At 43.3% G+C, this 12,348-nt stretch overlaps 1 protein-coding gene across 3 annotated transcripts in view; it reads right to left on the bottom strand.

Annotated features, from left to right (window-relative positions):
* Positions 1–11,286, bottom strand: part of IL1RAP (interleukin 1 receptor accessory protein) — a 136,212-nt gene extending 124,926 nt beyond the window's left edge. For all 3 annotated transcript variants that reach the window (XM_047788801.1, XM_047788791.1, XM_047788783.1), the window contains exon 1: positions 11,144–11,286. The gene's annotated coding sequence lies outside the window, so the exon portion shown is untranslated. The remainder of the gene's footprint in view (positions 1–11,143) is intronic.
* Between the last annotated feature and the right edge of the window lie 1,062 nt (positions 11,287–12,348).

Below are 12,348 nucleotides of genomic sequence, written 5' to 3'. Positions count from 1 at the left end.
AGTAATTTTACAATGTCCCAGAGATAGTAAGTAGCATCACCCTGTCCAGGTTGTCTGAGCCTAAAGCCCACAATTTTTACCACCGTACACTAATGACATATCCCAGTTTGAAAGAATCAGTCACACATTCATTCACTGATTCAATACATTTATTGAACTATTCTTCCATAGGAGGCACCCTATGGAAGTGGACAAGTGGAGATAAATAAAATATTCAGGGTCACTTCTTATAATCAAAGGGCAGTATGGTGTGGTAAACTTGCCCAAGTTCAAAGTCTGACTCTTCTGCTGACTAACTCTGTGACTTTGGCTTCAGTTTTCTCTTCTATAAAGTAGTGATGAGTATATCAGTACCTGCTTCAAAAACTTATTCTGAGATTTTTTACAAGCTAACATTTGAAAAGCTTATATTATTACCAGGAGGCATGTATGAGACTACATATGTGTGAGTCAGTAAAGACCTCGTAAAGGAATTGTACTTCTTGAGAGGAGAATTCGGTGCCGTTTAGACTTTTAGAGTCAGAAAGAAGAAATTGATCTTATATGGAGTTAAATTTGCCTTTCACATGCTCACTCTTCATAACGGCAGATTTCAGAAACTGTTACCTACGTTCTCGTAAGGAAATAGCTCTAGGTCCAGTGTTTTGGGGACTGATTACATAAAACAGCTACACAGAACTGTAAAATTTCCATCTGCATTGAAATGAGCAACAGTTCATACATTTCCATCCGTTACTTAAGAGTATTTGGAAAAAATAATGACTATCATTTGAGAAAAATAAAAAGAATCTGATTTTGCCTATTTAACCTGCCTTTTTTTTTTTTTTTTTTGGCTCTGGTGGATATTCCAATGGCAAAGAAGAGCTGTGAATGACCCTTCAATGACCCTTCAGTGAAACTAAGTTGTCTTCTCATTTGTTTGTAGGAGCCTACATGAGGTCAGAGCAGTTTCTCTCTTCATCTTATAAATAAATTCTCCCATTTTCCTTACTCTCTAGCTGAGGTTCCAAGTCTGTCAAACGTGCTTACCTCCTCCTCTATTCCTTTCAGTGACTCCGTGCTGCCTTTTGCATAAAATCCAAACTCCTTACCCTGGCTCGTAAGGTCAGTCTGATCTAGCGCCTGCTTATGTTAGATCCTAATTCTCAGCCCTTCTCTCCTTCTCACCTGGCCCCTGCCTCTTCAACCATGGCCAGATGGATTCCGGCTCCTTCTCAGGCTCTTTTCTTAGCTCAAAACTCACCTTCCCAGAGGTATCATGCCTGATTATTTATTTAAAACTGCCCCTCCTCCAGAGCCCTCCAAGATTGTTGTCCTTATTTTAATCCCAGACCCTTATTTCTTATCCTGAAATCACTTGCATTTCTTCTGTTTACTTGTCTGTTGTCTGTTTACTCATACATACACATTTTATATACAAGTTTCTCCCAAACCATTTTTTTTTTTTTGCTTTTGCTTTTTAGGCCCGCACCTGCAGCATATGGAAGTTCCCAGGCTAGGGGTCAAATCCAAGCCTCAGCTGTCGGCCTAGGCCACAGCCACAGCAAGAAGGGATCCAAGCTGTGTCTTTAACCTATAGCGCAGCTCAGGGCAATGCCAGATCCTTAACCCACTGAGCGAGGCCAGGAATTGAACCCAAGTCCTCAAGGGTACTAGTCAGGTTTTTTTACCCCTGAGCTACAATGGGAACCTCCCAAACTGTTCTTATAGTAATGCTAACAGCAAGGAATCACCTCAACACCTCTACTTCCCAAGGCAATTTTGGATAACTTCTAAATATATGTATATACACCAGACATATACATACATACATACCAATTTATATTCCAATATTCTAAATATACAGTCACTGGGAGCTTGGGGTTGAGAGACGCAAACTACTGCATTTGGAGTGGATAAGCAATGAGATCTTGCTGTATAACACAGAGACCTATATCTAGTCACTGGTGATGGAAGATGACGTAGGATAATGTGAGAAAAAGAATGTGTATGTGTATGTGTGTGTATATATATATATACATATATATGTATATATATATATATGTGACTGGGTCACTTTGTTGTATAGTAGAAAATTGTCAGAACACTGTAGACAGCGAAGTTAAATAACTTGCCGTGTGTTACGCAGAGTCAGAATTTGAACCTATGTTGAAAAAACTTCAAACCCCTACAATATATTGCTTCTCAATCTAGAAAATTCTAATCTAGTGATTTCCAGACTTCAGTACAAAGGCCCTGGGAATCTGCTCCTTTAACAAACTATCCGACTTCCCTGTGTGGCTCGCAGCATAATTACTCGGCGGGGTTGCTGCTGCAAACTATCCATATGATTTAGATGTAGATGGCCCATACTATACAATTAATCACCAGTCTAATTCCTCCTCCACTTGAAAGCTTTCCAGCTGTTTTAAGGCAAATATCACCTTCCCTTCCTATCCCTTACCATCTTCACCCTTTGCCAAACTGGGAAAGGTTTTCTCAGACCGGCTGAAGCATCTATTTGATATACACCCCCTTCCCATCTGAGTTTCATCCAAAAACGGAGGCTTCGGAGTCAACAGCAGTGCTGAATGAAGATGGAGAAATGAATAACTGCGCGCCTTTTAGGGGCCAGGTATTGAGTGCCAGGGACTTAATATATTTAATCCTATTTTAAGGAAATATATAGATATAGGTGTCTATCTAACCAGGAGATAACAAGAGCATGCCTATTACTGGTTCACAGACAAGGAAACTTAAGTCTAGACAGGTTAACAAGCAGTATCTAGGATTCAAACCCAGCTCTGACTCCAAAGCCAGCCCTCTTTTCACTACACACTTTATCCATTCAACCCTCAACCCTGCCACTGTCTCACACTGTAATGGGAAAACTAAAGTCTAAGCTTCCAGAAAAGTGCTGTTTAGGGTATCTTATGATGCTCGTGTCCATCATTTCTATAAGTTGATACAACTTCTCTGTCTATTTCAGTGAGAGCTAAACTTCTTCCACAGGCACTCAGTTAGCTCAAAAGAAAAGTAGAAATATGTACTCATAATGCTAAAATCCTAATTAAAGCCAAATATTTGATTCCTTTATTTCTTTGTCAAAGATTATGGTGATTAATGGTGATACAGAGCTTGATACACACACACACACACACACACACACACACACACACACTCTTTTCATTTCCCAAAAAATAAATGTCAGTGTGCCTAATCCAGCTATCTATTTACTCCTCCCATGCCCAAACCTGAATCCAGAGAGAGAAAACAGTTTGCAGGTCATGGGAACATGGCAGACTCTCATCCTTAAGGACATAGGAGGTGACTTCATGAATCTGTCTCCTGGTACAGTCCTCACTTGCGATTCTCATTGAGGCCAAAGAGGCTGCCGGGTATCTGGGTTGTATGATACTCCATGTGCCATGACCTGTGGATGCCTCTGTGGAACCAAGAGTGTGGGTCTACTCCAAGCCTTCCTAAGCTATGACTCCATAGGTACAGATTCATAGAACCCCATGCCTTAGAGAGCACCCTGTTCACATTCTTCCTTCTAGAATTGAGAAAAAGGACTGGGATAAGGAAAAGCAACTAACCGGTACCAGGACTGCTGAGGAGAAAAAGCATAAACTTGGAGTTAGAAAGCTAGGGTCCAAGACCCACCTCTTTGAAGGACTGAGGAGAAAAAGCATAAACTTGGAGTTAGAAAGCTAGGGTCCAAGACCCAGCTCTTTGCTGGCTATGTGGCCTTAGCAAATATGTAATCTCCCAGACTCTAGATGTAAAATGTTGTTGAGCACATTTACTTTGATTACCTTAGGTTACTGTAAGAAAAACAAGCAAACAAACAAAAACTGTGTGCATATGTGTATATAATAACAAGCACTCTGAGAGCCTAAAATTCTATGAAAACCAGAGTTCCCATTGTGGCACAGAGGAAACGAATCCGACTAGGAACCATGAGGTTGTGGGTTCGATCCCTGGCCTCACTCAGTGGGTTAAGGGTCCAGCATTGCCATGAGCTATAGTTGTAGGTCACAGACATGGCTCGGATCTGGCATTGCTGTGGCTATGGCATAGGCCCCTAGCCTTGGCACCTCCATATGCTGTGGGTGTGGCCCTGAAAAAAAAGACAAAAGACAAAAAAAATTTTTTTCTATGAAAACCAAAAGCTATTCATTTGAACCTAGATCTTCTACTTTCTAATCCAATATTGATCTGGGCATGCAAATGAGTATCACTGTAGTTGTTAATCATAAGGAAGGTTAAAATCCCCATGTGCCAGGCTCTTTACAAATGTTTTGGCATCTGACTGACACCTACCCAAAGCCTGATGAAATGGGTTTTATTAGCCCCTTGACAGATGATGAGAATAAAGCAGAGACAGACCAAATAGCTGGTCCAATGCCAAATCCCAGAAAGCTGGTCTGATGCTAAAGCCCACAGTTGGGACACAACCACAATTTTAGGGCACCATAGCAGCAACCCAAAGCTGGCTTAAGGAACTGTGTTATCTATGAAATGAACATTTTCAGATACAAGAGTTTATAAAATGACTGAATCCCTTTTCCGTTGCCTTTAGCACTGATTGGGAAGAGAAGAAGCCAGTGCAATCATAAGGACTTATGTGCCAGACAGGAAGAAACCACAGGCATCTCCTCCATATAAACTAGACATAAAAGGTCACCTGTCCTTATGTCCAGTTATATCAAATAATAGCTGGACTGGTATAAATTCTTCACTGCTTTTTAAAATCGAGATTGAAGCTCATCGCAGCTGCCCACTTCCCTGGAAACGTCCTACCTCCTTTCAGGTAATTTATTTATGACACTTGACACTGGCCTTGCTGTCAATATATGCAAGCATGAACTTCAGTGTCATCCTTCACTGTGTTTGCTGCAGAATGCCCTGTATTTTTAAGGGGGGGGGGTCTTCTTTTCCATTATTGAGCCGTGATGTTCAACCTTATTAGTCTGTAACTCCTTATCATTTGTCTGATTTTGTGGCCACAAAATTAAGAAAAAAATTGAAGTTACCTTATTAGTCTAGAGACAGCCTTTGAAATAATTAATGATATAATGAAGTTTGAAAAAACTAGAAAGTCAATACTGTGCATACCTGACACAGCATGAATCCATCATCTATTTAACCTGTACCCTTTAAGTATAGGCACTGTGCTAGGCATGGGCAGGATAACCCACACCCTCAGCTGTTTGGGTGCTAATCAGGGACTTGGACAAGAACACAAAGGGACAAATTATTAGCCAACCGTTTTTTTAAAAAAAAAGGAATTTTTTATTTTTTAATTCTTTTTTGTTTTTTACGGCTGCATGTGTGGCCAGGATAGAGGTCCAATCAGAGCTGCAGCTGTGGACCTATGCCACAGTCACAGCAACATGGGATCCAAGCTGTTTCAGAGACCTACAGCACATCTCACAGCAACTCCAGCTACTCAACCCACTGAGCGAGGCCAGGGATCGAACCTGCATCCTCAAGAATACTAGTCAAGTTTATTACTGCTAAGCCACAAAGGAACTCCCAAGAAAAAGTAATTTTTAAAAAATCACAGTAGAGATTAAAAGAAGATATTATAAGCATTTAAAGGGGCCTCAAAGACTGGGAAGGATCAAGCAAGGTTTTGAGCAGCAGGTTTGGGAACGAAAGGGGGAAAAGAAGGTAGCAATGAGGTAGTGTGGCAATGAGGACACCGGGAGAGGACTTTTATGAATCTAATTGTACAAGTCCTCAAGTCTTATGGTATAGTGTCTAGTCAACATGGGACACTAGACCAAACAGCTTTGTTTAGGCTTAGGCACACATCATACTAATTCTCATTAATTGGATAACTGTGGGCAATTCTTTGAGTCTCTCAGACCCTCAATTCTCCTCTGTAAAAGGCAGATAATAATATACATGAGAGCCATTTTTATGCCTAAGAAATGACAGAAGTACATACATCAATGAATGCTGATTTATCTTGCCCTCCTCTGTTTAACCAGAAAATAGATTTCTTGGTATAAAACAATCAGGATATTTTCTCTTTAGTCCCCTTTTCCTTTTCAGCTTTGACTTTTATGGAGAGGTAGGTGTGTTGATAGAATTTCAGAATTTAAAGGAATCAAAGAGGCATTCCCAGTATGACTTAGTAGGTTAAGGAATCCAACATAGTGCCCATGTGGATGCGGGTTCAATTCCCTGGCCTCATTCAGTGGGTTAAAGATCCCGTGTTGCCCCAAACTGAGGCATAGGTCACAGATGCAGCTTGGATCCTGTGTGGCTGTGGCTGTGGCGTAGGCCTCAGCTGCAGCTCAGATTCAACCCCTGGCTGGGTAAATTCCCTAGGACAAAGAAGCAGCTATAAAAAGGGGAAAAGAAAGAAAGAAAGAGAGAGAGAGAGAGAGAGAGAGAGAAGAAAGAAAGAAAGAAAGAAAGAAAGAGAGAGAAAGAAAAGAAGAAAGAAAGAAAGAAAAAGAGAAAGAAAGAAAGAAGAAAGAAAGAAAGAAAAGAAAGAGAAAAAGAAAGAAAGAAAGAAAGAAAGAAAGAAAGAAAGAAAGAAAGAAAAAGGGAAAGAAAGAGAGAGAGAGAAAGAGAGAGAGAGAGGGAGGGAAGGAGGGAGGGAGGGAAGGAAGGAAGGAAGGAAGGAAGGAAGGAAGGAAGGAAGGAAGGAAGGAAAGGAATCAAAGAAAAATAACACTGTTGTGTAGCAGAATAACCTTGGAGATCAACTGGACCAGCTCCTTCACACTTCAGGCCCAAAGGTAAAGAGACTTCCCAGTCACAGGCAAGTTAATACCAGGATCAGAAAGACAGGGGGGATGGGTGAGTCATGGGTCCCAGTTCAGGTCCTCAGTTCTAGTCCAGAGGCTGCACAATTTCAGGTCTTTCTTAGCTCTACAATGAAAGGCTGAGCTGCGACTCAGCATCAGTGCTTGCTTTCTGCTATGTGACAAGGTCCTGCTCTTTAACCTGAGTCTCGGTTGCCTCTAACAATGTACAGGATGACTGCAAGGACTGAATGAGTGATATAGGTAAAGTATGCAGTGCAAGCCATGATGGAGTTCAGTAAAGGATGGCTATTAACTTTTGATTTTTTACAACTGAACAAACTAATACGTCTTAAGAGCTGATGGCAGAAGAAACAATTCCTGTTTATTGACCACCTCCTATGATTCAGGGGCTGAGACAGACTCAAGCTTCTAGGTCAGAGTCTGCATTCCTATTTCCCAGCCGAGGAGACTGAGGCTCCTCTCAGAATAATAACTTGCCTCAGGTACCCTCCAGATTCTAAGACTGCACTCTGCCACTGCCACTGCCGCACTGCCAGAGCTGGTCAGCGCACAGGCCAGAGGGAGGTCTTCTAACAGCCTGTTGGTATAAACCATGCATTCCACTTCCAAGAAGGAAAAAAAAGAAAAAGGAAAAGCAAATGAGTAGCTAACCTGATTTAATCCCCCAAATATCAGGTACTGAATATTCTGTAACCTTTCTGTCCTTTGGGGTTTTTCTTTCTCCCACGGAACAATTTCCAAAATGAGCAAAGAGCACAGTAGGGGGCTCTCTTTAATATTTACAGGCCAAGCAATAGTGACTCACCAGACCCTACATCTGTGTCACCAGCAAAAGCCTGACAAAGTTGAGCAACCAATGAAACTGTGTGTGTGTGTTGGAGATAACCTCTATTTTTCTCTGCCGCTTCTTCCTCTGATTTTCTCCAGCTACATTCTGGTTCTCTAACTCTGCCAGGTAAGATGATGCTGACTGCCTACCTTTTGGCAAAAGCAAACATATGCTTCCAAATGCCAAAAGCAAGGAACACAACAGCTTCTCCCCAAACCGCATTTTGCAAGCCTGTCTGCTTGCTGCAAAGCACAGAAACCTGATGGCCTGTAGGGAGTCTCAACAGATAAATGGCCCCATTGCCTAGGCCAGAAACAGATCTGTTCATTTTTCCCTACAGAAGCCTGAAGCCATCAGTTTCCACAAGGAGGACTGAAACTCCAGACCAGTGATCAACATCACCAGCCAGCGGTGGTCTTTCTGCAAATGTGGCCTCTGCATACTGTTCAGTAGATTCCACTCCTTACCCTCAGAATTGGAAAAAGAAGAGAAAAATCCTATGGTCACTCAGGGCCTTTGTTTCTCAATCTTCTTAACATCCTGCATATTAGCACAAGGGTGGCAGAAAGGAGAAACCACTCGGAACAGGAAGAAAAACAGGACATAATTCTGAACTTTACGTCTTCATAGTCCCCTTCCTCCTAGGAATTCAAGGTGCATTACATCAAACACATGAGTACGAAGGATACCTTAGAGATCATCACTTTGAGACTTCCTCTCTTGAGACTTGGCGCCACTAAACTCTAGAGAGCATAGTTTTCTTAGCAAGGAAAAATCTTCTTCAGGACAGAAAGGATCACCAAATAAATAAGGTCAACATAACAACTGATGTAGACTGTTAAAGATCTCATTGGAGAGAGACGGGAAAAGCCCTTAACTGGAAGTCAAAAGATGTGAACTGTATTTCCAAGCCTGCAACTTACTACACGTGACCTTTGGCAACCCACTCATTTCTCTGACTCTTACTCAATTTTCTTCTCAATAAATTGAGATCAACTAAGAAGAGAGATAATTTCATGAGTACCTACTCACTCCCTGGACTTTACATCCATCCATTTAATTTAATTCTCACATGAAACCTTGGTGCAGGCATTTTTTTTCACTTTAGAATTGGATGAAACAGAAGCTCTAAATGGTGAAATAAATTGCTTAGTATCACTCAGCTACATAGGAATTAGAGCTGGAATTTGAACTTGACCACGAAGCCAGTTTTTTCACACTTTATCATATTATTATATTATCGTTCCACTATTAATATGTCCACCATGTCCTTCTTTCAAGGCTATTGCAAGTAGTAAGGAAGATAATATATATGGAATACACTGGAAATTTAAAAGTTTTATACCTATGTATACACATATATGGTTTTGGTAATAAATAATCTCAATAAGGAGGAAAGGTATAGCTGAGTATCCTTTCTTTAAAGAATCAGAACAAAAAGGAATTAGCTTTCAATCTCCCATTCCCTTGTTCTGACCTTATTTGAACATTTTCTTTTTCCCCCGCAAGTCTCCAGTCTCTCCAGGCACTCGTTCAGATGTATCCTGGCCAGCTCATCACAATGCATGCACACGGAAAAGGCTGATGGAAGCAGGTGATCCCACCCTCTGCAAAGCTTGGTGGCGGAGGTCCCTTAGAGAGTACCACCGAACCCTTTCCTTTCCTCAAGATGTATCACACCCCTGCTCTGCATACATCAATAATACAGGCATATGTGATGGACTGTGAAGCAGGCAGACAACTATAAATACTGGATGCTCAGTTCAGAGACTTACAGAATAACTAGGAGATAACAATAAGTAATTGTATGAAGTCAATCAGGAATAAAATCAATTGCTATGAGTCAGGTGGGAATCATATAAGGAATTCTACTTCATTTTAAAATACCAAAAATACCAAGAATAAAGGAGGATGACTGTGGGCACATGTGGATGTTTGTGTTTCAATAAGGTAATTTTGTGTTCAGAAGGGACTGAATTTAGCAGCATCACTGTATAATCCAAAAGAAATACATGGGAATCTTGTTGTTTTCCTATGCTAGATGAAAACTATAAAGCTGCTTCTCTGACCTGAGACAGCAGGAATAAAAGGTTTAGAATAGTCTGTAACATCGATGGAACTTCCAACTTTTTCTCTTGTCTCCCTACCTCTCATCAAATTCAAGACCCTCTTTGCCAATAAAGGATGCCTGAGATCAAAGTTTCATAGACCTGAGGCTTGGCCTAAAAACTAGCAGGGAATTGGCATTACTGAGAAACATTTTACATTCCAATTCAAGCATCCAGGATCAAAGTCATATGTAGAGGGCATTCAGAAAACACTATAAAAGAGCCATTCAAACTCCAAAGAAGAAAACACCATGACATTCAGGTTAATAGAAAAAGAAAGAAAAAAAGGAAAAAGAAAAGTCACTCTACCTGAAAAATCAGCTTTCTAAAAACCTACTGTCTCCAGGGTTACTATGTAACAATATTTACAAGTGCTACCATCAATGTCCAGCTGACCAGGTGCCAGGCCAGCCACTGTGCTAGCCATTGTATTTGAATGATCCTATTTCATCCTCCCAAGTGCCCCAAGGACTCGATGTGACCATTATAATCTCCATTTTACGGCTGCGAAAACAAAACAAAACAAAATAAAACTGAGTATCAGAAAGATTGGATAAGGATAACTTGCTCAAGTTCACATAGCTAAAACACAGCAGAGCTGGAGTCAAAGTCAGGTAAATCCTCCTTCTCAGCTGGTAGCTAACCTGAGATCAGTGGAGCAGAGCTCTATTTCACAATTTCACAACCAGGGGGTGGAGGCAAGACAGGCTAGGGACAGGCTCTTAAAGGAAACGGCAGAAGTTTGTGATTTTTTTCTTTAACTAGGCTTCCATGTTCCCTCCCAGGAATTAGAAGTGAGAGGGGCTCTGGCTCCGTGAGGTCAGCTATTCGTACAAGAAAAGCATCTACCTCCCATAGGACCACCTGCCCTGTTTCCTCCAGGGCTGGAGAGATCACTGTACCAAAAGAGGTGACGGGCGCCCGGGCGTCCCTCACCTCTCCACGGTAACGACTCCTCCAGGGGTCTGATGAACACCCTTAGCGGGCCTTAGAAAACAGGTCAAGGGAAGCAGCAAAGCTGCAAACAGCCTTTACCCAGGCTATCACTGGTCTAGGCTGGAAGCGACATGATACCGAGTGGGCACGCTGGGGCACACTGCCCCCTTCAATCCTCGCCATTCATAGCAGCACTCTGAAGAAACCAAGGCGTGGGTACACCAGGGTAAATCCCTTAAAGAGCTGGGAGAGGGGTGCTGCGACGCTCAGCCGTCCCGCAACTGCGTTCCTTCAATGCCTACAAAGCAAAGATGGGGCTCTGGACAGAGGGTTCAAGTCTTGGTCACAGCAGTAACTAGCTGTGAGACCAGTCCCAGCCGCTGCCTCGCTCTGTGCCTCAGTTTGCCCTTCTAGGAAATAGGATTGTAGCAGACGATCTGTAAGACTCTTCCCACCCAGAAATTCTGTCCCCCAAGTCTTCGTCGCTGCCAAAGGCTTACCTTACTTGATAAGCGGAGCAAGCGTGGCGAAAGCAGCGGTTGTGCGTGCAGGATCACCCAGCACCGCCTCTTTCCGTGCGCCTGATCAAAGCAGAGCCCGGGGTACCCCGATCTGGCCAGTCTTCCCGCAATGAGCCTCTTACTTTCCGCCGCACTTTCTTTTTTCCCCCTTTGGGGCTCCTCCCCCGGCGCGGCGCGATTGGCCGCCGCCGCGCTGCTCGGGCTCCACCCGCCGCCTCCGCTCGCCAGCCACCAGCGCTCAGGGCTTCCCAGCTCAGAGGCCGCGGGGCGGCACCGAGGGCAGCCCCGCCCGCGGCGAGGAGGAGCCGCGCCAGGCCGGCTGCCCGCAGACCCCAGGCTGAGCTAGGCCCTTCGGCATCGGCCACCGACTGAGCCCACTGGACCGCGCGGGGAGCAAGAGCGTGGGTCAAGCAGTTTGGCACGATGCCACGGGCTCTGGGGCGATGCGTCCCTCGCTGCCCCGCCCCGCTATACACGGAGCAGCACATTTGCGCACAGCTCATTGCAAGATCCTGGTCTCCAGTTGAGATCGCTGCCACCCTGCCTTTTCTTCCTGGCTCTGTGTATTTTAGCTCTCTAGCTGCACCAAGGCTGTGAGTGAATCAGTCCAGCCGCAGGATTTGCGCCGCCACCGTGTGCCAAGACCAGAGTGCGACAGGAAGAAACAGACAGGATCTAGGTGGTCTGGAGCTCCCGCTCCACCACGAGACAGGCGTGGGATCAAACATCTGTTCATGACGGCAAGACCGAATCTATATTTTCCACTGGTGTATACCCAGTGTGCCTAGCACAGTGCCTGGCACAAAGTAGGCATTCAGTATTCACTGAGTGAGTGAATGAATGAAATAATCACTATAGAAGCAAACAATCTCAAAAACAATTACCTCTTTTCATTCACTTCTGTTTCTCCAGATTTCTGCAAGAGCCCTGAGACATCCTCTCCCGCTCTAGATAGTATTATCTATGGTCATCCTGAGGCTCTATGTAATGACTCTCAAGGCCTTTGTTCAAGATCCTTCTGTTGGTAGTCCATCACAATTTCTCCCAGGGTGGCAAGACCCTTCATCACCTGTCCCATTTTTGAGATTCAATAACAAAGGCCACCTACCCACTTGACTCCTCTCTTCACATATGCTTTGCTCACTACCATCTCCATGATTTTTCTTCCACTCTTAATTATCTAA

This window comes from Phacochoerus africanus, chromosome 1, assembly GCF_016906955.1.
Source record: "Phacochoerus africanus isolate WHEZ1 chromosome 1, ROS_Pafr_v1, whole genome shotgun sequence".
In the NCBI taxonomy this organism is placed as follows: Eukaryota; Metazoa; Chordata; class Mammalia; order Artiodactyla; family Suidae; genus Phacochoerus; species Phacochoerus africanus.
This window is presented reverse-complemented; position numbering and strand designations above follow the sequence as displayed.